Genomic DNA, 26,368 nt, shown 5'->3' with positions numbered 1-26,368 from the left:
TATTCTAGGATGTGAGCATAACTTCGCCTTCACCGCTACGTCAAACTCTGATCGGGGCAGTTAGCGAAAACATTCAGCATCGTCGCTTCCTCTCGGTGACAACGTCCGCTTCGATAGATGTCGTTCACTCCCGCCTCCATCCTCTCCAAGGTCGTATCGGGCAGGTCTGACGCCCAGGGGAAAAAATGAATAAAAACAGCAATAAAATACTTCAAACGATCGCCGCCAGCGACATTATGTACGAAGGAAGCTTATGAAGCTGGGTATACCCCGCTGAAACCCCGCCTCTCATTCTTTCTTTACTTGGAAGCGTGGCTACAGTTGCATTTGAATGGTGAGTCACAGCCGCACTTCTTTATACGCGTCTCACGTACTACCAGATAGGCACGAGGACTCGGCGTCCAAACTAATACAACCCAAGACACGAGGCCTGCACCTCTTCCCCTCGAACGTCATCAGTAGTGGGACCCACGCTGCGCCGCCTAGCTCGCGTCAGCATCGCCGCCAGGGCGTCGTGCAGGGCGTTTCACTACGCGCTCGCGGCGACGCCAGGACGAACGCGCGTTATGGTGTCCGGACCCCAGTGAGACGCTGCAGGACACGCAGTCGGCGATGCTGACGCAAGCCAGGTGGCACTGAGCGGGTCCACTGCTGATGACGTTTAGACGGGAAGGCGCGCAGGCCTCGTCTTGTAGGATGTATTGCCCAACTGCTCTCACGACAACCAGTCCCACAGTCGACACGACGCGCTTCAAAGAGCGCCGAGTTAATTTTACTTTCCACGCTCATATTTTTTTTTTGCGCCACGTTGATTCTAGGTATCATTAGTGGTAAATGCTTTTCTTGACCTTGTTCCCGTCTATCGTTTGGCGCGCGTCGTAGAGCGCTTTCGTTTGACAACTGGATCTGCGTGGAGAGCCGACAGGAATGTGGCCTGACGTTTCCTCCCTGGTCGCGCGGGCAAAGACCTCTAATACGTCTAGAGAAGCGAATATTAACATTCAGCAGTCAGATATCAATTCCCCTTAAGCTTCGAAATGTTTTCGTTGATGTTGCGTAGTTTGGGTTTGTGCTCGTCCATGCCAGGTGGTATTGTACTACGCTCCGCTTTGTTTTTTACGTGTACGTACATTCCAACATTGGAGCTAATATTTTTTTTCATGTCTAAACAATTATGCGGGCCACGGGAAGGGCAAAATACATGCAAATATGTATCGAAATACAAATACAAAATACTTCGTCAAAAATGTATTTAATTACAAATCTAATTACATTTCCAAAAAAGCATTTAAGTACAAGATACAAATACAAACAAATGCATTTGTTCTCCTCCAAATACTTTTCAAAATACATTCCTCACAATTTGCGTCAGCGACTTCAGGGCACCTGCAACGGGTTTCTGGGTATCTCATTTTAATTTTGCATCGCACACTCGGGAGTTAGTGTGCGAGGCTCTAGTAACGTAATAGAAATATAATAATAAAAATGTAATCGGCTTGGACGCAATAGGTGAAAAAAGTACAGAACTTCAAGCAGCTTTTTTTGTCAATTACATTTTGGTATAGACCATCAAAGAACCGAGACGACCAAGACGCCCAGCCCTAGCTAGAGAATTTTTTATTGTTGCAACTCGCACCAGTTACGAAAATCTGGACGACCCGCGCATTTAGAATGTTCCAGGCAAAAATATGGATGGAAATCAGGCTGAAAAGCATCACAAGTTGTTACAAGCACTTATTTAACCAGTCTGCCTGTGAACGTCGATTCCGTCACTATTTTTGCCCGGGCCTGGACTAGCGCCGCAATCACAAAGTCACTAAACGCTCGTGCTTGATTGAGAGACACTGCGTTCGTTGCAGAACGTAGTTTCCTTCTTGCTCTGGACAGTCGCAATAAATTTGAGGGATGTATTTTCGCCCAAAAAATTGTATTTAATTACAAGTGTATTTGAAATACCCTCGTTTTAGTATTTAAATACAAACGTCAAATACATTACCCAATTTATAATTAAATATAAATGCAGAATACACAAAGTATTTGAAATACGTATTTCAAATACTTGTATTTCAAATACTGCCCATCCCTGTGCGGGCCTATACACGTGGCTTCTAATTTCGTGTATATTATAACTACAACGTACAAATGAAAGCTAAATTGATTATCACTGAGAAAATGGAACAATGCATTTTTTGTGTGTGATGAACTAATTGACTGAGCGTCACTTCACCTTTTTTTTTAATTTTTCAGGCATACACTCGCAGTACGTTACAAACATATACGTGGTTCATTCAAGATACCCACCGTCTCAGACTATCTGTTGAAATGTAAGGAGAAAACCAAACGACATTTTGTGTACGGTAGACTTTTATACTTAGGTCGGCGACTGCTTCAATATCGCAGGGCGTGGTATCATAGCTCTGCAGCCAATCAAATCAGCCGATAAGAAGGCCGGAGAACAAATTACGAAACAAGAAATGTGAACGTTAAAAATTACGCCCGACGTTCTTTGAGTTCCCAGTGACTATAGTGACCATGCAGAACAAATACCAATAAAGTAAAGTTCCTTTCGTTCTAAATAAGCGCCGATGAATTACGCACAATTTTCATAAATGTAGCGTAGCCACATTTCTGCGAGCAGTCGTACCACTTAGTTTAAACAATGCTAAAATTATTAAATCTTTCGAATAAAAAATAAAAACGAAAAAAACATGTATTTCATATTTGCACGTGTATATTGTATAACAAATGCTATGGAGGTTAAGGCTATTACTTTAGGTTTAAATTTGTAATGTGAAATTAAGGATCCCTTTGTTAGATGGTCTGAGGAAGCACCTCTGACCGTCTATTTAAGCAGAAGGCGCTCGAATGACTTTGAATGCGTCTAATGCAGCCATTTATTCTTGTATCGATGTTACATTCATGCACACTCATGCAGAGGCTAACCGCTGAATTATCGATTAGTGAACGTTTTGAAAGCCATTTTGACAGCTGTGAAGTACTATCGAAGTTAAAAAGCTGGCTTTTCTCAGATTAAGGAACTGGTGCCTGCGAAAATCGCGCTTGTGATCTTAAGTGGTGATCAGCTTAGTTTAGGATTTTAACCAAGCACCTTCAATAGGAATCAAACGTTAGATAGTAAAGGTAGAACAATATCAGCACGCTAACTATATATATATATATAATATAAACAATGCGATTGTTAAAGATACTATAATAAAACACATAATTAAAAGGTTCATGAACAGAATTACTGCACACCAAACAATATTATGAATTAAAATCGCGCGAATAAAATTCAGCGCCTTTCTTTGGAATTTTGAAGCACAAATAGTTTATTGCTTAAAATGCCGGGGAATGCAGACTTTTCTATTTTTTGGATCAATTGGGTGAAATCGCCAAGAGAATGGTGTGATTCAAGAGATTTGTATGAAACGGGAGTTTCAGAAAAATAGTTAATTAAGCTAAGCGAATGGGCGTACCGAAAATGTGCAAACCAATAAACTAGTAAACTTCAAAATCTGTTATAGCAGTTGAATAAAGCAGTATATTTTGAATCGCGAGACAGAAATGTATAATTTGTTACTTAAAGCCAAGACTAATCATTGTGTATATTGCGCGAAACTGTCAGCACATAAACACCATGACCTTGTCTTCTTCCCTCTTTCCCTTCCAATTGAAACTACCAGCGGCACGAAAGGCTTTCGAGTCATTAACTTATGCGGTAAGGATTGATGCCGGTCAGTGTTTTCGAAAGAGCTGTGGTTCGAACAAGGACTGCAATGCGAAATTGATCGAGTTCCACTGGTTCCGACTACTTGACAAATTCAGAGATCATAGGGCATGTGAGAGCCGCAGAAGAAGAAAAAGCACGGATCGGGTATTTCAGTTTATGGTGTCTACGAAAAACGGTTGTATATGTGAAATCATCCAAGAAGTTTTAATGTTTTAAGGTATTTCGAAACAACATTCCGGCCTTGTCATAGGAGCAGATGTGGATGTAAAACTGGATAACACTGATGGTTGATGGAAATTCTAAGGAAATGTAAAGGAAGTCCAAGGTCTTTTGAGCGCTCATAAATTTTCAGGAAAATTAATGGAAACATAAAAGGACTATTTATCTAACTAAAATAAGTAATCTGAACTTTCACAATGTAACTAGAGTGCTCAGGGTTAAATAAAACGAATGCTGTTCGAGAAGAGTTTCTTGTACTCATGTCTCGCAAACTCTTAGCGGTTTCAATATTTAAAACTTAAAATTCAAAACTACAGGGATTCATTAAAGTTTGCTTCAAGGACTGATTTTAACATTGGCATGTGTTAGTGCAGTGTCCCTAGCATACCTCATTTTAAGCATGCCTATTTTTGGCTGCAGTATGATACTCAGTTCTAAGTTCTCAAGAAGTTTGAACGTCCATTAACTAAATTTTGCTTGTAGGCTTTTACCTGAGGCTGTGGTCATTGTTGATCAGTACCTACAAACCCAGAAGTAATTAAAGAACTAGTTTTATATACAGACAATAATCTTGATTTCCAGGTGCGCAGAAACAACAAGCAGGTCTTTTCTTTGGTGCACCGAAAACGGTTCAAACACAAAGCGGTATAAGACACACACACACACACAATTTACAATCGGGCAACAAGCACTTTCGCTTGTTCACGAACACCATAATCTCACTGAATATATCAATTTCGGCATTTTCAGTACTTTTATATACAGATTGTGTCCGTGACAAAAGAGACGGTTTGAGAAAAAAAGGTTTCAAACCTCGGGTATACCTACTTTTTTTCTTTTTGTCATTTTTTAATCGAATCTCTGAATCAAGTGGGTCATGCTTAATATACGACAAAAAAAAGAAAACCAATTATGCGCAATTTTTATTTTTTTTCTCATTTATTTCGCATTAGATCCTGCCAATTAGGGCATTACATAAAATGGGGGACGCCGTATAATGCAACCTAACAATACTATAGAGTATTTAGGTCATGTAGCAATCGATCTATGTACTGTAATAGCCATTGGTGGCCCTTAAAATAAAAAAAAGACGCGGAAATACAACAACTACCCAAGACCCCATAAACTGCCACTGCTAAAAAAAGAAATCACTCGTCACAATTGTTAAGGTCGTCTCTGGTGTCGGACATCGCCGTGTCCGATTCCTGTCATTCCGCAACGGTGACAAACAGGAAAAAAGAAGAAAAGCCCCAATTCTGGGGAACTGTGTCTCAAGACACGGTATGCCCCAAACACGGCACGCGCGCCTTTTTTCAGCGCTGATTGCGGGCGACAGAATGACGTCTTGTTGCGAGATGCGAGAGCAGACACGTGCTGCAGCGCGGTCTAGAATACCGGGAAATCTATCGCCTGCTCCACAAACACGGCACTCGGTTGCTCGCGACAAGGAAAAAGTGACGCCTAGACGACGCTGACTCTGCGGGTATCCGAATCTTTGATCGTGCGTTTTTTGTTTACAGGGGGAATCTCTAGTTCCCGCCACGGCCGCCGCGCTTAATTGGAGTCCGGCAACGCAGCTAAAAATATACTGAATCCACGTGTAATATTTTTTTTTTCGTTTTTTTTTTTTTTTTTTGTAATTTTTTGCTTGGGATGATTGTAGGCTCGTCCGTGTTTGATGAAAGGGGTAGCGCTTGTGCGATGCAAAGGGATTACATGGTTCTCCGTTGGCTTTTACTATATATTTCTTGTTATTTAACGGAGATTCTGGACAATTGATTGAACCATTGCAATATGTTTCATTTCTTCGCTCGTTTAATACGCGTCTTATCACTAAGTTAATGCGATGTATCAATAAATCTGTGTGGTTTACTGGAAATTTTGAACTATGATAATTATGGTCCAACACATGTCATATTCACGCCAATGTAGAGCATTTATTTAAGTTCTATAAATACTCAAATGCCCCTAAAATTTGGTTGATTTCGAAAGTGTAAAATTATGTAATTTTAGAAAGTAACCAGAAACGACGAAGCGACGTCGAAGGAAAGAAAGATGCCTTAACATAACAAAAATCGGCCGCTTTTTTTTTTCTTTGCATTTATTATTTATGCAGCTTTAAAAGCGAATAGCATGACTTATTTTTTTTTTTGGTGCCCTGATTTTTATGTTTGTGGCACCAATGCTCCTTTGCTCCTCTAGCTTACATTGGGAAAAAATGAATAAGTATTTATGTTGCACAACGTAAAAAAATATATCTTCCTAGTGAACTTTACATTTCTTGGCACCACCCTCAAACCAGTTCTGCCTCTTTCATGGATGCGGTTCTGCGCAAAGAAAAACTTTTTTTTTTTTTTCTGGCGTGGTTTATTTTGGCGATGCGTTAAAAATGATCTGAATAGACCGATGTCGTCCTAATTAAGAATTAGAATATAGGATGTATAATTCTGATAGCTCAAGGGAATTATGGCCAAAGTTTGTTCATATGCCTTGTTTGAACTTCCCCTCACCTTACGTCAGAAAACAGCCGATGCTACTAGGTGATAGTGACACTAAAAATGCAACCTAACGATACTTGTCTCTTGTCGCTATCTATTATAATCGGCTAAATCAATATGGTGCAGTGTGTATACGCAGTTACCTTGCGCTTTCAGGATGTGTGTCTGTACCTGTCCGTCATCCAGCCCTTGACTGCGGGCTCTTAATTATGGTAAAACAGATGATGGATGCATGCTGATCATCAGTTTTATAAAGCTTTTTGTATATATACGTCTTTTGGATGTTTACGAAGCCAGGAGACGAGGTGATAATCTTATAAAGTTCTGCATTCAGATTAACGGCATGTTCTAATTGTCTTTTATTTCTCGAGTCTTCTTTTGCCGAATGATTCAAGCTACCGAACAGACAGACTGACCTAATGCAAGTTAGTCATTTTGGGTTTTTAAACAGGTATAGATGGCGGGTCTTAGTGAGAATACCTAGGGTGCAAATATACACTCCAACCTTACTTCAGCGATATTTATTGTCTGTTTCACTATCAGTTCTATACAGCTTCTCAAATCTTGTTAAGTTTGTTTTGCGAACGCCCAATACATCAGAATCACAGATCAACCTTGTTATAAACATTTCGCAAGTTAAATCGTTTTTAGAATCCGATAGGCCAGTAGTAATGAGTAAGAAAAATAAATACAAACAACCACAGTGCTTCTTACTGCCAAGGAAATGTAGGCCTCGTCTCTCCACGGCCACTCACTAGGAGCGCATAGAATGAACTGATAACTGAATGAATGAACGAGTAGATGAATCAATAAATCAATCAAGCCGGTTTAATTTAGAAAAAAATCAATCAATTTAGTGAACAGGCAGACGGACCTAATGCCAGTTAGTCATTTTGGGTTCATTAAAGAGATATTTCGCGCGTAAGGCGTACAACTCAAGTTATTAAAGAACGGGACTCACGTGCTAGTGAGCAAAAACACACAAACTCATTTGTTTAATACTTGGAGCTAGAGAAGTTTACTTTAGTACAAAGTTTGACGATGTTCCAGAGCTGCAACTGGACCGAAAATCACCGACAACGCCAATGTGCTACTTGAGAAATTCATTCTCGCATTAACGTGTCTGCCTAGAGGCCGGTGTCATTTACCTGAAGAGCCTCTAGAGTCACGCATTTCGTTGCGGGGACCTTAATTTCTACGTGTATTGCTATTAAAATACTTAAGCGTGATGTTTTGTACATTAGCTACAGAATAACTTTCTATATTTTATAAACTGACTACCGGCTTCAGTCGCCGCTTGATTTAAAATGATAGTGACCAAGATCAAGTCATGCGAATTTATTTACAGTATTTCTATAAATGACACGAACCGAAGAGATGAGTCGTTCACGAGCCTACCGCGATTGTAAATGGGCACGCTCGATCGTTCGTTTGTTCCGAGAACATCAAAATCTTCCATGATTATTTTGTTGGCGACCAACTCTCACAGGTATACTCTTTTTTTCCAATCCCTTCTTCGCCCCCTCTCTAGTTAACAATAAAAAAATATATTTTTTTTTAAATTTCGTTCTAGGAATAACTGCGATAAATTCCATAACACTTGGCGAGGTGGAGCTTCAAGGAAATTTCTCTTTGCTGCTTCCTCCTGGTGAGTTGAGTTAGTGCGAGGCACCGTAGGGGCGAGTGGCCTAGACCCGAAAAGTCTAGAGTCGTTTCGGATTCTTTCGGATGGAACACAACCCGGTCGAAAATACCGGGTGCCTCAAATAGAGGCCAGGCTCTTTAAATCAAGAGCAAAAATCGGTTTCTTAACCTATCGTGGTACGATTTTGCGCAGCGTTGTTCACAAATGGTGCATTTTTTTCTATAAAATTTGCAACGATCGAACTTGCCTGCGGAAAAAGTAAAGAAATAAAAAGTCTTGACGCCTATGAAAACGCAGCGAAGCCACCGGTCTTCATATAATTGGGCACCCTATGGTTTGAAGACCGGTGGCTTCGCTGCGTTTTTATAGTAGTTAAGACTTTTTCTTTTTTTACTTTTTCCTCCGGTAATTTAGTTCGACGTGAGCGCATTGGTGAAGTTAAATAAAAACAGAAAGAATAAACATCATCGCATCACGGATCACCGGCACGTGAAGGCGCGTACGGACATCGACACAAAACCACCGTTCTTCAAAACTACGTGATCGAAAAGCTGCCAGTCATCCAGATACCGACGACACCTCATCAAAATCTGCACAGAGACGTGATCTTCCACCACGTGCTTGATCGTCCAATCATCTACCGCGGAGGCACATCCACGTCAGTCTTCGAGACTATAAAGGAACAACCCAACGGACTGATGGCCAGTGGGCAAGGTGACAGCAGAAGCGACATGTCTTACAGATTTTTGTCTTGCGTGCAGGTAGGTGAGAGTTTTTGTGACTGCTCGTATCGCTCAGACGATCGTTGTCTACTGCTGTTGCCTTGCCCAAGGCGTGTGAAATTGTTTTTCGCTGCCATTGCTGATTATTGTTGGGAGGCACTTGCGCTGATAAGGTGCGGGGATGTCGAACAAAATCCTGGCCCAGACACAGTTACAATGCAGCAGATACTGGAATGCCAGAAAGAAATGACAGTTAGTTTATCATCCATATTTGCAAGTCAAAAAAGTTTTGATAAAAGATTAGAAGCGACCTTATTCAAAAAAGAAAGGTGGCAAATTTGGAAGCGCCCTTATTAAAGCTACAAGAAAAGAAATCGATTGCTTAGAAAACAGAAGTAGAAGAAACAATTTTGATATCCATGGAGTGGCAGAATCCGAGAAGGAAACGGAGTTGAACATGAGAAAAAAAGTAGTTGAAGCTGTTTTCAGAACAAAAATTAGTGTTGAAGTGACGTCTGTCGAAAGGATTCACCGTCTTGGAAGGCTACCTAGCAGAAAGCCGAGGCCATTCATTTTAAGCTTTGGAAGTAATAACGAAAAACAAAACGTACTTAGAAATGCCAATAAGCTTAAAGGGACTTATTAATGAGGACTTTTCGAAAAAACGTAAGAGTTATCAGAGGGAAGCTAGGGGAGAGTGCAGCGGCGAATAAACGAAATGGAGACAAGGTGTTTTTATCGTACGACAAGCTAAAAATCAATGGAGCAACGTACGGATGGGACTCAGATACTAACCAGAGAGTTCAACTTTTTGCAGCCAATTTACCGGCCAATGTACCACATCCTGAACAATGACGTGAACGGAATTCAGAGGAAACAAAAAGCCTTCTACTGAGCTCGAAGAATTGTCAATAAAACGCTTCAGCTCGAACACATCTTAATAGATCATGACCCCAATATAGTGGCTATTACTGAGACCTGGCTTGATTCATCAGTGTTAGACAGTGAGATAATTCCCCCTGGTTATAATATTTTTTTCGAAAGGACAGAGGAAGTAGAGGAGGAGGTGTGGCCCTAATAGTTCAATCGTCCCTGATCGCTTTTGAAATGGAAGGTGCTCCAGGTATTGAAAATGTATGGTGTAGGATCAAGTTGAAAGACAGTGAATTAATGGTAGGTGTAGTATATCGGCCCTCCACCAATGCCTATTGGATATTTTAAAGAGTTAAATGAGTTTCTTTTTAAGTTAAAAGTAAGTTCAAAGAAAGTTATTTTGATGGGAGATTTCAACCTCGTTGGGATAGACTGGGCTACATTAGGAACTGGGGACAGTGAAGTGTCGTGCTCCTAAGAATTTCTGGATTTTGCCTTCTCTCACAACTTGACACAGGTTGTCAAAGAGCATAATAGGGTACAGGGGGAATCACGATCCCTAATAGATTTAATATTCGTCAGTGAGACCCTCTCACGTCACACATACGATTGCAAGATTTACCCGGGAATTTCTGATCACACAATGGTACACTTCGAACTATCGCTGGAAGCTACACTTAAGAAAAGGGAAATATCTTCATATCGAAGCTTTAAGGAAGCTGATGGCGAATCAATTATTGATCAACTAGGCTTTAACTACGATACATTTGAGGACCTTGCTAGGAACCCCCTGATTGGAGTGAACGAGCAATGGCTTAATTTGAAATGGACTGTACTAGAATGCATTCATAAGTTCGTTCCAATGCGCGTAAAGAAGCGGAATCCAAATAGTCCTTGAATTACGAAGGATATAATCCATCGCAAAATACGCTTAACCAGGTGTAGAACAAAAGCGCGTGAGAAAAGGGATGGGTTGCTACAGGCTAAAATACTGACGCTAAGTACGGAACTTAAAGCAAAAATAAAGGCATCGAAATTCTCCTTCTTCAATGTTAAAATGCAAAACTTCATAAAATATTCACCAAGAAGGTTTGGGTGACAACTAACATCAAGTAAAAAAGAAGTTACTAAGGTGATAGTAGGAAAGAGGGTCATTGAAAACAAGAAACAAATCGCAAATTGTTTCAATGAATATTTCGTCAGCGTTTTTTCTACTGATAATCATGTCCTACCGGAGTTTTCTTTATTTGAAAATGTTCCCCCGATGAATGACGTAGAAATATCAGAAGGTATTTTTGTCTTTACTGCTTTGTATTGATTTAAAGAAAGCTGCTGTTCCTGATAATATTCTTAACGAATTATTATATCTTTACAGTGAATGGTGTTCGAAGTATCTTAGCCTCGTCTTCAAGAGATCGTTGTCAGATGGAACTGTTCCAGATGACTGGAAAATCGCCAAAATAATACCTGTACATAAGAGAGGTAATGCAAGCGCAGTTACAAACTATAGACCCATTTCGTTAACATGTAGTTGTTGTAATTTGCTAGAACACGTCATTCCAAAGCATATAAGAACGTTTTTAGATGTTTATCAAGTACTTGATAGCAAGCAACACGGGTTTCGAGAAGGTTTATCTACCACTACTCAATTAACGGAAATAATTCATGGTTTTCCTTCGACTCTTGACAATAGAGGCCAAGTCGACATAATATTTTCAGACTTTCAGAAGGCCTTTGACAAGGTGAACCATAATAAGCTGCTCACTAAGCTAGAGACTTTGCTAAAGAATCCCAAACTCCTGCGGTGGATTGAAGTGTTCTTGACTCCTAGAAAGCAGTTTGTTAGTATTGATGGGCGTGATTCGATGCTACGAGAGGTTTACTCGGGAGTCCCGCAGGGATCTGTACTCGGACCCTTGTTATTTTTAATTTTTATAAATGACGACCTTCGTGACATTACTATAAAAACAAGGCTCTTCGCTGATGATTGCCTTTTATATAATTATATAAACGATGACAGTGACTTCATCGAGTTGAACGGTTCTTTACAAAAAATTAGCAAGTGGTGTGGAAGCTGGCAGATGTCTTTAAACCTGGAAAAGACCGTTTGCATGTCAATGACACCTAAGAAAACTCCTGTGGTGCATAACTACCACTTAAGCGCAAAGCGTTTGTCTGGAGTAAACGAATTTATATACTTAGGGGTAACAATAACCAGCGATCTTCGATGGGACAATCACATCAATAATATAATTAAGAAAGCTACAGGTAAACTTTGGTCATTAAGAAGGTCGTTAAAGATGGCCACTCCGAAAACTAAGCTGTTAGCTTTTAAAACTATGATAAGACCAAGTATAGAATATGCCAGTGAAGTGTGGGACCCATACACAAAGAAGTTAGTAATAAAATTAGAGAGGATTCAGAAATTGGCGTTGCGCTTTATTTTCTCGAAGTATAGGAGGCTAGATTCAACAACGGAAAGTTCTGTATTCCAGGGCAGGAGTCAATCTACTGGAAGAGAGGCGGAGGAGTAAACGCTTGAAAATGCTTTACTTGATTTTGAACGGGACACTTCTGCTAGACAAAGAAAGATCGATCAGACATCATACCTCTAGAATTAAGCGAAACAAACACACTAGAACACTTGAAGAATATCGTTACACATTAATTGCTTTAAAAATTCATATGTCCCCCGAACGATAAAGGAGTGGAATGCGCTGCCAGAAAGCACTGTTGCAGCCAACACCGTTCCTCAATTTATGAGAGGTCTGCAAAAATTATAGTAAAACTTGTGTATCCAAATCTGTTGCTCACAGTCCTTTGTGTATTTCTTTTTTGTGAGTGCGTTTCCATTGTGTCTGATAATATAACCATAAAGTACGCCGGTAATGTTATGTTGTACACCATGTTCTGCGTGGCTATTTTATGTTCAATTGTGTTGCTCACCCCTATTATGGTCCCCGTTGTGAGGACAAATAATATTGTCAAATAAATAAAAATACATAGGGACGGACGGAACAAAAGAGGTGCGGTTCTGTCGGTCCCTGTGTTTATTCTTTCTGTCTTTATTGATGCTCAGGTAAGTTTGATTTTTGCAAATTTTAAAGAAAAAATGCGCCACCTGTGGGCAACGCTGCACAAAATCGTAGAGCGATGGGTTACGAAACCGATTTTTTATGCGGTCGATTTAAAGAGCCTGGCCGCTATTTAAGACACCGGGTAGTTTGCAGCGACCAAAGTTTGGTCCTACGAATTTCTTCACAATATTTACGTGAACGACATAAATTGAATAAATGAGTCTCTCCCGAATTTACCGGGATCGTAGACTGGCTCGCTTGTTTGTTCGCCAGTCTCGCGAACACCGCGTCATTTTATACGTGTATTGTTGGCAAGCAATAGACCATCTTCGAAGGTCGGCGCCGTTACCTTCTAAGTATGTATTGGACCGGAGGGCTGCCTTAGCGTTCGGCGCGATCTTGATACAGCTCGTATTGAAAGTGAGTGCTGCGTCAGCAATCGGCGAGGACACGAATCCAATCACGCGCTTTGTGCCATAAAAAATGGAATTATCAATGTTGCTTCATGGACTTTTAAAAGGGTCTATTCCCACAAGGGGGTCAGCCGTATTCATTCATCCAGCGCCTAGTTTGGCTACAAATACATTTAAGCGTGAAAACACGCCGTAAATTCTGGCTCGCGGCTTTTCAAATAGTAGTTAGAGCAAGTTAGATCTAAATGTGTTTGGCATATAAAGTTTCGTGAGGAAATAATTGAAGATAGTAAATACGGACATAGATGAAACAAACTCAACACATTGAATGTTAATATAGCTTTCAAGGCACTTTAGACGACCCGCAAAAATCGGTTTTTCAACGTATCGCGTTGCAATTTACTACTGAGGTGCTACCAGGTAGTTGACGTTTACAGGGAAACAATCAAAGAATAAACTTAACTCGTTAAAAAAATTTTCAGCCTTTCCACTCTGGTGAAGAAGGAAGAGCAGTGAAGCTGTAGCTTCTCTTCTCGACGGTGGCTTTCCAGGCGAGCGATCTGCTCTTCTTTCGCTAGGGAATCTGAAGCGCTCGACGAAGTGGAACTTGAGGCGATAGCGGCCTCGCGGCGGTTGCGGAACCATTCGCGCTGGTGCGCACGTCGCCGTCGCTCATAGATGATGAGACCGAACTCTGGACAGCTACCGCCATCTATGAGCGACGGCGGCAACCAGCCGGTTATCTGGTTGCCGCTGTCGCTCATAGATGGCGGTAGCCGTCCGGAGTTCAGTGTCATCATTTCTTTGCTGGTGGACTCGATCCCGAAACTAACCCCTAACAGCTCTGCTAAAACAAAAAAAAAAAAAACAGAAACTTGTTTTGGTCAATTTAAGCCGCCGTCACTTCGCAGACGATGTACGCGTAGTGAAAGGTGCAGCCGACAGATGCCGTACGCCACGTCGAGGGAGCGCCGGACGATTCGGGTGCTTTAACGGGATCGTCTGCTATCATAACCCGAATCAACCGGCGCTCCCACGACTCAGCGCACGCCATCTGTCGACTGCACCTTTCACTACGAGTGCATCGTCTGCTAAGTGACGGCGTAGATTTCCCAGCATAGGTTTATGTTTTCTCTTCCTTTGAATGAGGTAAGTTCATTCCTTGTTTGTTTGTTTTTTCACTGGAAACTTCCACTCCTGCTGCGCCTTTGTGGTATATTCCAGCGCGAAAAGTTGAGAAACCGATTTTTTCTGAGGGCCGTCTAAAGTGCCTCAAAAACGTTTGGATATGCCTGTTGGTGCGAATGGTGATAAGCACCGAGGTGTGGGGTTGCTGCTTCGCTCCGTGTTTCGTTATAGATAATTATTTGCAATGTATGTAGTGCACTGGCTAGTTCCAGTGCAAGAGCCTCTCCGCTGAAGCCGCAGCCAGGCAGAAATGGCACAATTGCCCCTATAGACCGACACGCGGAGCGGCTCTGTTTACCAACACGGGCGGAAGGCCGCGCATGCGCGGTAGCTATGTGGTCAAAAGCGACCCGGCTCTCCGTGTTTTCGCCATAGCGTTGTGTGGCGTGCGCTCGTTGTTGACGTTCTAGGGACGCTTCTAGCTTTATTTGTGAGTCGTATTTCCTGACAACGTATGTCGTATGCTATGCCGGACTACTTGAGCTCGCTACCCGAGCCTGAACGGCGGCGGTATCGAAACAAACGGTGCGTGGACGGCGTTGCCTCCGAGGATCCGTACGCCGTAAACACGGCCTGCTGGACTTCCGACGTGAAGTTGCTGCCACCGAAGTCGACGGCTCACGTCGTCATTTATTCAGTTTTTTCGTCAAGCCCGTTCACGGCCGACACGGAGCAGGCGTAGAAGTCTCTCGAGGCCTACGATTACTTCGAGTCGGTTTCCGCACTGCCGGCGGGATCAGCAGACTGTGGGTCTGCGGATATGTATTTATTAATTAAATAAATACACACAGCGTCTTCAAGTCAAGGTATGCTATTTTTCCTACTCTCATGGCCACAAGGCATGACAAGCAGTAACGCTTTGTCCGTTCTGCAGTCTGGGCGGTAACAGGTTACAAGTAACGGCGTTACCAGAAATGCGTTACTTTTCTCAGTAACGCAGTAACCTACTCTTTACTTTTTCGACACACTAACGGGTAACGTAGTTACGTTACTCATTACTACAAATTCACTTCAAGTTTTTAGGCGTGTAGCCATGTTTTTCTTTGCCTTTTTTCTCGTCAGTATTTAGGTGAAACCGTAACAAGAGATAAAGTAATTATGTTCAGTTTCTGCATGAACATAATGTTTCTTGACATATGAGCTTATGCATACTTGTATCGTCAAAACCGTAAAACGTGTTAAATCATAATTTAAAAAGTAACCCAGAAGTAACGTGCGTTACTTTTTATCGGTAGCGGTAACGAGTTTCTTTTATTTTTAGGCAACATAGCTCAGTAACGCGTACGTTTGATTTGCAGGTAACGAGTAATGTATTTCGTTACTTTTTTTTTTTTTTTTTGGTAACACCTACAACACTGCCGTTCTGTCGCCGATCCCCTTCTGCTGGGTAGCACGGGCGTAGCGAGCCTCCGAAAAGCGCTTGGCCGGTGCTTTGTGCGCGAACACCGTGGGAACAAAATCCGGGTGGTCTCGATCAGACGACGGTTTCCTGCACAAAAGCAAGCCTCAGGACGGAGATTAAAATGAAAGTCGCACTTGCCTCCAAGAAAGTGCTTGCCGCACAAACGGTCGTTCGCGCGAGGCGACCATAATTTTCGATCCATGGATATTATCCACCTTGTATGCCTTTCAGAGTCTGCCTGGAACTTGTAGAAGCTCACTCCGCTACTTTTCTTGCACATTTCGGTGCAATTAACGGCAACACAGCTTCGCGGCATGCTGAAATGCTATGACGCCCATGCGAAACGTGCGCCCTTTTGCCCACACCCCGCGGCATCGGCGCGATCGCAGCGCCGCCGCAGCGCCGTGTCGTCAAGCCCGCGTGTCGGTCTGTATGCATCAGAAGTTCATCCATTTGCAAGATTAGCTTTCTCTTCCTTAAATTACCATACAACCAGATAGAAGAAGATCAACGTAGCGTAGTTTTAAGCTCGGCAAGAATAAAACCAACACAGGTACGTGCTCGCAGTTTGGAAGGTTAATCTGTATAAAGCTGCCCTTATATTTTTAGGAATCTTCACGAGGTCTACATAGTGCCAACGATTTTCCTTTTTGAAGGCCACGAATAAGTTCACATTGGTGGAGTAAAACCTTTTGTTTAATAGAGATGCGCGGAAATGATTTAATTTGATGTTCTAATAATCGAAATAGATAAAATACACAGCCGGGGGTAGTATGACGCCCCTACACCTGCGCACACGCTCCGAGTATCGCACACCGACCGACGCTTGCTGGAGTTGACCCTTGCCTTCCAAACTGTTCGGCTGATTCGGCTGCCCTCCGATGCCGTACAAGGCACGATACGGAAGACAATGGATGAGCCAAGCAAGCCTCGGTAGCTGTGCGGGACTCGGAGCGTGTGCATATTCGGTCCTTCTCGCGTGCGTTGTAAACATGGTTGATACCGATGTGCCAATAGCCCCCAACGGGCCGGTCTCAAAGTGGGGATGGTTCAACTGTTTTTACGCATTTGTTAATCTTTTAAAATTTGGTCACACGCGCCTCGCCAGGGAACGTTTTGAGGACAACCCAGTTTCCAACTAAAGGCGAGATATAACATAAGGAGCTCTCGAGCCCATCCTGGTACTTCCGCAAATACTCCAAAACGAACCCTTTTCGAGAAAACTGGTCTCAAATTGAGGGTGGTTCTGCTGTTTCTACGCATTCGTTCATCTTTTAAAATTTGGGCGCCCACGCATCGCCAGAGAACCCGAGGAGGACAAATAAGTCCACAACTCAAGGCAGAATGTAAAATGTAGAGACCTCGAGAACATCCCGGTACAACAGCAAATTCTCTTTTTTTTTTTTAAGGTGGGGATGGTTTGATAGTTTTGACGCATTTATTCACCTTTTGACAAGGGCACACGCGCTTCGCCAGGGAACGTTTTCAGTACAACTATAGGCGAAATTCAATATGCAGACCCCTCGAAACCATCTTGGGACAACAGCAAATACTCCGAAACAAATCCTTTAAAAAAGAAAAAGAAAAAAAAAAACAGGTCCAGGGGGGGGGGGTTCGGCTCTTTTTACGCATTCGTTCATCAATTGAAATTGTGGCACGCGCGCCTCGACAGGTAACTTCTTGAGGACAACCCTATACCAACCTAATGGTTGAATATAAAATCTACAGCCCTCGAGCACATCCAGGTACTAGGGCAAAAATTTGGAAATTATTTATTTTTGAGAATACTGGTATCAAAATGGGAATGGTTCGGCCGTTTTTACGTAATCGTTCATCTTTTTAAACTTATGCACACACACGTTTTTTATGAACTTTTTGATGTCGACTGAGCACTTAACTGTTGAATAAATAAAACACAGGGCCCTCGACTATTAGCTGCTGCTATGGCAAATCCTTTAAAATGAGCCATCTTTGTATAAACATGTATGGCAGTGGACATGGCACGACTATTTTCATGATTTCAAAGTCGGGCACCCGCGCCTCATGCAGCAACTTCAGATGGGCCGAATTCTCAACCGGTGACGAGATATTGTCACGGGTGGTGACCAAAAATAATAGATGAACAGGAAGAAATAAACGTTTAATGTGGCGAACTTGTGCCAAAAAATAAAGGAGTACAAAAGATAATAACAAAGCGTCGCAGGCGTCGAAGTCGGCGAAACCGCAGGATCGAGCGCTGGGGCGAGACTGACTGCAGATCGCCACGCGGAGCCCCTAAAGGCCCGTTCACACTCTTGCGACCGAGTACGACTGAGAGAGACGAGATCTCTTACAACTTCTTAAATGTTTTTAGAATGATGGAACACACTGACATTGTGGCGCCATCTATGCGGTGACCCTGGAACTGCATTTCACAAGAGCGAAGGTTTTGCGGGATTTTCGAGGTCAAATGTGCGTAATACCCATAGAAAGGCTCGTTTATAACATTGTCAAAAGTTTTTCGAGCCAAGAAAGAAAGGATAATGCTCGAGAAATAAAAAAAAAAATATGCCGGACCGCCGAGTTTACACTGCTTCCCAATAGATGGCGCCAGTGTGTTTTCTGGTTTAACAAGTTTTAAGGACCCCAGGTTTAAGAGGTCGCAAGAGTGTGAACGGGCCTTTACGTACACGTGTGGGCTTCTAAAATAATCGGCGTGGAAGGTTAGGCGTGTAGAACATTCCGACCTCGAAGAAGCAACACGGTTCTCGAATTTACCAGAACATTACTTTACAGAGTCAAACAAAAAATGTGCCTCCGCGGCCAGGAATCGAACCCTGGCTTTCAGCTTGGAAAGCAAGCGCGATAACCGTTAGGCCACGCGCGCGCTGCCTACTTGGCCAGCTGCGCGCGCGGCATTACTCCCCCCTTTAAAAAAGTGCATCGTCCCGATGCAACACAAAAACAAAACAAAGCAAATAAAAAGGACGGTAAACTAAAGAGTCATTTGGAACACCTAGGGTCCACAGTCCTATCGAGCGTAGTACGGCTTCAGTCGCACGACGTGGCCGACTTCCGGTCGTGGAGGGCGGCGTGAGGAAGTCCGTGTTCCGTCGGGCATCACCTCGTAGTTCAGATCCCCGAGTCGACGAAGCACTTTGTAGGGTCCAAAGTAGCGCTTCAGGAGTTTCTCGCTGAGACCACGGCGGCGGATCGGTGTCCATACCCACACCTTCTCTCCGGGCTGAAAGTGGACGTCTCGACGACGAAGGTTGTAGCGGCCAGTGTCGACACGTTGTTGAGCCTTAATCCGGAGTCTGGCGAGCCGACGGACTTCTTCTGCCCTTTGGGCAACCACCTGGGCGTCGTCGCTTGCGTCGACTGCCGGTTCGTGGGGTAACATAGCGTCCAGCATTGTTGTTACCTTGCGCCCATGCACCAGTTGAAAGGGTGTCACTCCGGTGGTCTCTTGTACGGCCGTGTTATAGGCAAATGTGACGTACGGCAACACCTCGTGCCATGTCTTGTGCTCCACGTCGACGTACATGGAGATCATGTCGGCGATGGTCTTGTTGAGTCTCTCCGTTAGCCCGTTGGTCTGCGGGTGGTACGCCGTGGTGCGACGATGGCTGGTGTTGCTTAGACGAAGGACTTCCTGCGTCAGCTGGGCCATGAATGATGATCCACGGTCTGAGATCAGTACTTCGGGAGTGCCGTGCCGGAGGATGATGGACTCGATGAAAAACTTCGCGACTTCAACAGCCGTTCCTGATGGAAGGGCTTTGGTCTCGGCGTACCGCGTGAGATGATCCGTTGCAATGATGATCCATCGGTTTCCTTGCGTCGACGGTGGGAAAGGTCCGAGTAAATCCATACCGATTTGCTGGAATAGGGCAGATGGCGGCGCAATAGGCTGAAAACGTCTCGCCGGTCTCGTCGGTGGCTTCTTCCGTCGTTGACACTCGTGGCAAGATCGGGTGTAGTGGTGCACAGTCTTCGCAAGCTTGGGCCAGTAGTACTTTTCGCGTATCCTGGCAAGAGTCCTGCTGTAACCAAGGTGTCCCGCCGTCGGGTCATCGTGGCAGGCTTGAAAAATTTCTTCTTGAAGACTGGAAGGGACCACCAACAGCCACGCCGTGCTGTTGTCGCTAAAGTTCTCCTTGTAGAGCACACCTTGTTGGATGAAGAAGGTTGGCAGTGTTCGTACAAAACCGCGCGGAACGGCGCTTCCTTGTCCCTCTAGGTGCTCGATGAGTGCTCGTAGCTCAGGGTCGTCTCGCTGGAGTGCTGCCATGTTGTTGACATCCAGAGCGCCGAGGAAACACTCATCGTCGTCCTCTTTGGAGCAGGAAGGACCGGCCTCGACTGGGGCCCTCGACAGGCAGTCGGCATCATTGTGCTTCCGGCCGTACTTGTACACCACGGTCATGTCGAACTCCTGCAGTCGTAGGCTCCACCGAGCGAGGCGTCCGGAGGGGTCCTTCAGATTCGCCAGCCAGCAGAGCGAGTGGTGGTCTGTGACCACGCGAAAAAGACTTCCATACAAATATGGGCGAAACTTTGTTATTGCCCAGACGACAGCAAGGCACTCCTTTTCAGTCGTTGAATAGTTCGTCTCCGCGTTAGACAGCGTCCGACTTGCGTATGCGATAACTCGCTCTGCACCGTCCTGCACTTGGACTAGTACCGCACCCAGTCCGGTGTTACTGGCGTCGGTGTGGATCTCGGTTTCAGCAAACTGGTCGAAATGGCCAAGAATCGGGGGCGTCTGGAGTCTTCGTTTCAGCTCATCGAATGATCGTTGGTGTTCGTCTGTCCATTCGAACTTTACGGCGTCCTTCGTGAGGTGCGTCAGCGGTGCGGACAGCTTGGCGAAGTCCCAAACAAATCGTCTGTAGTAGGCACAAAGACCGAGGAATCTTCTCACGGCCTTCTTGTCAGACGGCGGCGTAAATGCAGCTACGGCGCGGGTCTTCTCGGGGTCCGGGAGAACACCTTTGTTGCTCACGACGTGGCCAAGGAACTTAAGTTCACCATAGGCGAATCGACACTTTGTCGGCTTGAGTGACAGGCCGGCGGTCTTGATGACTTGAAGCACGGCTCGAAGTCGTCTCAGGTGCTCGTCGAAATCTCGTGAAAATACCACGACGTCGTCGAGGTAGACGAGGCAGCTCTGCCATTTCAGACCTGCCAGCACGGTGTACATGACACGCTGGAACGTGGCTGGCGCTGTACAAAGCCCGAACGGCATAACTTTGAATTCGTACAGTCCGTCGGGAGTGACGAAGGCAGTTTTCTCCCGGTCGCGTTCGTCGACTTCAATCTGCCAGTAGCCACTCTTCAGATCCATCGACGAAAAATATCGGGAGTGGCGCAGTCGGTCTAACGTATCGTCGATGCGGGGGAGCGGATAGACGTCCTTCTTCGTCACAGCGTTCAGTCGACGATAGTCCACGCAGAACCGCAGGGTTCCGTCCTTCTTCTTTACAAGGACGACTGGGGACGCCCATGGACTTCTTGAGGGTTGAATGATGTCGTCGTCGAGCATTTCTTGGACTTGATCCTGAATCACCTTCCTTTCCTTTAAGGAGACTCGATACGGCGACTGGTGGACAGGGAGTGCGTCGTCGTCAGTAATAATGCGATGTTTCGCCATTGGTGTTTGGCGAACTTTCGATGTCGTGGCAAAACAGTCACTGTATTCGGCGAGGAGGTCAACCAGTTGCCGGCGCTTCGGAGCTGGGAGCTCGGGGTCGATGTCTAGCGGCGGCGGCGTCGTACTCTTCTGCTGTGGCGACGAGGTTTTCTCGGAGATTGCGGTGCCCACGGCTGGCGCCTGAAGCTCTTCGATGTGGCCCACGGTGGTACCCTTCGTTAGGTGCTGCGGCTCCTCTCGAAAGTTCGTCACAAGAACAGTTGTACTAATGTCGTGATGTAGGCGAGTTGGTTCATGGTAACGGAAATAAACAGCGCGCAAAAAATACACAGGACGAAAGGAAGGTGTGAACGACACAAGCGCTGAACTCACAACTAAACATTTATTGAAAAAACACCAACGAAATAAACCGCACTATCGCTTCAGCACGTGTCAAGATAGGTAATTTCTTTTTTGTGTAGAAAAACCGATGTTTGGCTGACGCATGCATCTTGCCCCGCTTTTGTTATTGCATACGCTTCCAATAATTCCCTGGTAGTTTTATCTGTGCCCCTCCCGATGATGGTGATGTTATTGAATTGGGGCTGGCATTTACAGGCAGCACAATGCAGAGGCAAGTGACCCCCAGCGGTCGACCGGAGTGTCCAGTCATGCTCACGTGCCCTGTCATTAATGCATCGGCCAGTTTGGCCGATGTACACTCTTCCGCAGCTTAGTGGTATCTTGTAAACCACCCCCACCACACAATCAACATACTTTTTCCTGTGCCTTACGGCACATTGGCTCCTGCCCGTAGCCTTATCCGCAATTCTAGGGTAGAGTTGCGCCAACTTTCGTGGCGCCGAAGAAACAACAGGAACGTCAAACCGCCCGGCTACCTTTTTCAAATTGTGCGAGAGTTTGTGCATGTAGGGGACTACCTGGGGTCTGATTGCGGGTCTCTCTTTTTTCTGACTTGACCCTCCCTTAATCTTTTTTAGCAACGTCTGCGCCACTGCCAGAATAACTGACTCTGGGAAGCCGGCATCCGTCAGCCGCTGTACCTGCATCTTAGAACTTTCTGACATTGAATGGTAGCAGGACTTTTCCAAGGCAGTCTGGAGGCAAGAGGACGCAATGCTCCTTTTTACTAGTTTAGAATGGGCGGAATCATAAGGGAGAAGTCCCTTCTTAGGGCGTGGTTGGTAAAGCCAACACACGTGACTTTCTTCAAAATCTAGTCTAAGGTCTAAAAATTGGAGGTGTGTCCCATCCTGTAGTTCATGGGTAAACCTTAGCCCCCCAGAATGCTGAGCGAACACATCCAACACTGCTTTAACAGTCCTGTCCTCAGGGGCACCTCGAGACCTTCTTGTGACTACTAGATAATCGTCAACATATCTAAAAACTTTTTTAACACACTCCTCGTCTAAGTTTTCATTGATTGCCCGATCACATTTAGCCAGGAAAATGTCACAAAGTACCGGTGCCACACAAGAGCCAATGCAAATTCCTTCTTTTTGCACATAGTAGCCATCGTCATACATGATTAATGTCGACTGCAAATAAAACTTCAGTAGTTCCATAAAACTGTCGACTCCTACACCACACTTATTTTGAAACCTGATGACACCGTTTTCATCAATACATTCCCGCACCGACATAAAAAGCCCCCAGGCGCCTGGGATTGGTCCCCCCAGGGCCCGCACTTGGGTGGAAGCCCGCCGCGGGTGCCGCGAAACCCCGAGAGGGGCCGGCTGCAGTTCCCGGACAGCAGCTGGCTGCATGACCCTCGGCGAGATCTTCAGATGGCCGAAAGGCCCCAGCGCCAGCCGAGAGGCGGCTGGCAACGTGGGAATGACCCGGCGGAGCCGAGAGGCAGCCGGCGACGTGGGAGTGAACGGGGCAACGTGGGAACCCAGCGGCAGAATGACTCCTGCTACAACTGCGGACAGCGTGGCCACTTCCGCAGCCAGTGCCTACAACGGCGGCCCCGTGAGCAGCGAGAACTGCCTGACCAGGGAAACCGAGGCGGCCCGCGGCGCTGAACCCGGAGACCTCGCCGCCCAAGGCCGCCACCAGCCCCGGGAAATGTAAGTCGCCGGCAATACTTCCTTCTGTATGTCGAGTACGACCTACGAACCACAGCATCGAGCCTAGGATAACGATTTCTCTGCTCGGAGTTCTTTTCGCCGCCCTGTTCGATACCGGCGCGGGAGTTTCGCTTATCGGCGACGTCGTTTTTGAACTCTGCAAATCAAGAAATGTTAAGCTCCGTTGTTCGAGCACGCTTTTGCAGTTAGCGTCAGGCGCGCAAACAAAAGCAGCAGGCGCAGTAAGGCTGAGGATTTCTTTCGACGGAAAAACGCGGCGTCAGCGTTTCCTTTATCTGCCAGGATTGGCCGTACCTGTTATCTTGGGCCGAGATTTCATTGCAGACGAAAAAATTTCGCTCGACTTTGCTGCCGGCGGGTATCGGCTGGACAACCAGCCACACGTGACCCCCTTCACCAGACGTGAAGACTGCGTCACCGGCGCAACCCTTCCGACCCACTACACAGCGCGGCCAGCTGCAGTTCTTCCTGATGGCATCCGAGACGCCCTCAACGCGTGCCCAGCAACCAGCTCGCAAAAGCAGCAGCTCGAGAGCATCCTGCAGCCGTTCGCAACGATGTTCACGGAAACCCCGGACAAGACCGACGTGCTGCTACACCGCATCGAGACTGGTGACGCCCGACCACTGGGGTGCAACCCTAGGCCCCTCAGCGTCCACAAGCGAGCCCTACTAGACGCAGCACTACAGGAGATGCTGGATACCGGAGCAGTGCAACAGTCCCAGAGTCCATGGGCCTCCCCCGTCGTCTTGGCTCCGAAGAAGGACGGCTCGGTACGACTTTGCGTGGATTATCGCCGCCTCAACGCAGTGACGGTGAGAGATTCGTACCCCTTTCCTTCCATTGACTCGGTTATGTACGCGATTGGCAACGCGAAAGTGTTCACCACTTTGGACTGCAGTCGAGGTTTTTTGCAAATTGAGATTGATCCAGAGGACGTGCCAAAGACTGCGTTCACTTGCCACAGAGGATTGTTTGAATTTACCCGCCTCCCCTTTGGCCTTTCCAATTCACCCGCAAGCTTCCAGCGCTTAATGGATATCGTTCTCGGCGACACAAAATATAAATTCGCCATGGCATACATGGATGACATCGTTATTTTTTCCCAGACTTTCGAGGAACACCTGAAGCATCTTGGGATCGTCCTCGATCGCCTGCGCAACGCCGGCCTGACGATTCACCCTGACAAGGTGCAGCTCGCTTCACCACAAATTAACCTCCTTGGCTTTGTAGTGGACAATGGAGTTCTTCGCCCCAACGAGGACAAGCTGCGTGCAATAACAGAGTATCCGCAGCCACACGACGTCAAGAGTTTGCAGCGGTTTCTTGGATTGATTGGGTTTTATCGCCAGTTCATCCCTCGCTGCGCCGAGATCGCTAACCCCCTGACCTTGCTCTTGCGCAAAGGCGAGAAATGGCGGTGGGGGGAGGATCAGCGCGTCGCTTTCCTTCAACTCTCGAAAGCAATTACCGACGTCGCCTCTTTGAAGTTGCCGGATCTCAACCGACAATTTGTCGTCCAAACAGACGCCAGCAACTTCGGCCTGGGCGCAGTCCTCCTTCAGGAACACGACAACGTTCTTCGCCCAGTCGCCTTCGCTAGCCGCACGCTGACAGCGGCCGAGCGAAACTACTCCGTGACGGAAAAGGAGTGTCTCGCCATCATCTTCGCCCTCAAGAAGTTTAACATGTATCTCGATGGCGCTTCCTTTCAGATACAGACGGATCACCAAGCGCTCTCCTGGCTGAAGAATTTGCAGAATCCAGCCGGACGTCTTGCACGATGGGCTCTGACACTGCAAGCGTACGACTACACTATCGCCTACAGGAAAGGAGCAACTAATATTGTGGCAGACGCACTGTCACGGGCTCCTTTGCAGGTCCCTCCCACTGAGACGGAACCAAAGTTGGTGGAATTAACCGACATCGTGGCCCGCGCTTCGGAGTCACGGTGGGGGACGTTGGTGAGCAGAGCAGACCTCCGCAAGGCCCAGCAGGAAGATGGACTTTGTCGACGCGTGTGCGAGAGGCTTGCGGCACGAAGAGCAGGCGGCACCGGAAGCGACGACGAGTACGACTCGTACCTGCTGAGCGAGGACGGACTCCTTCTCCGCTACATCCCCCAGGCAGACGACGACAGCGATGGATCGCCTTTCCGGATTGTGATACCTCGGAAGCTGCGCAAATCATTCATCAGGTACTTCCATGATTCAGCATTAGCGGGTCACAGCAGCGGCAGTAAGACTTACGATAAGTTATGTCGTGTTGCGACTTGGCCAGGAATCAGGCAGGATGTACTGAAGTATGCTCGCAGTTGTCCAGTGTGTCAGAAGGCGAAACCTCGCGGAGGCCAACCACCAGGATTAATGCAGCCAGTCGTTAGCCAGTCGCCGTGGCAGATTGTCGCATGTGATGTCATGGGACCGTTTCCACGTAGTCCTCGCGGAAATCAGTACCTACTTGTTGTGACTGACCACTTCACCAAGTGGGTCGAACTGTTCCCCTTACGGAAGCTTCTTTCGCAGCGGATCTGGGACTGCCTTCTGTCCGTTTTCACGAGATTCGGCTTTCCTGCAGAGCTCATCACGGACGGTGCTTCGTACCTTCGAAGCAAGATTTTCGTCGACACCTGTGCTGCGCTTGGAATACGGCACAAGCTGACTTCGCCGTATCATCCGCAAGCCAACATCACGGAGAGGATCAACCGCAACCTCAAAATGATGTTGATTTCCCACACAGCCCGTCACAAAGACTGGGATGCCAAACTCGACGAGATGGCATTTGCAACGCGCACCACGGTCAACCGAACCACTGGTTTCACGCCTGCCCGTCTCAACTTTGGTAAGGAGCTAACCTTCCCAATGGAAAAT

The 26,368-nt window shown here is 45.9% G+C and overlaps 1 pseudogene; it reads left to right on the top strand.

The window, feature by feature from the left end:
- LOC121835669 overlaps positions 1-26,368 on the top strand; it is a 37,479-nt pseudogene that overhangs the window by 9,908 nt on the left and 1,203 nt on the right.

This window comes from Ixodes scapularis, unplaced genomic scaffold (assembly GCF_016920785.2).
Source record: "Ixodes scapularis isolate PalLabHiFi unplaced genomic scaffold, ASM1692078v2 PGA_scaffold1__304_contigs__length_218370807, whole genome shotgun sequence".
Taxonomy (NCBI): domain Eukaryota; kingdom Metazoa; phylum Arthropoda; class Arachnida; order Ixodida; family Ixodidae; genus Ixodes; species Ixodes scapularis.
Note: the sequence above shows the minus strand (reverse complement) of the source record. Positions and strands in the feature narration are given on the sequence as shown.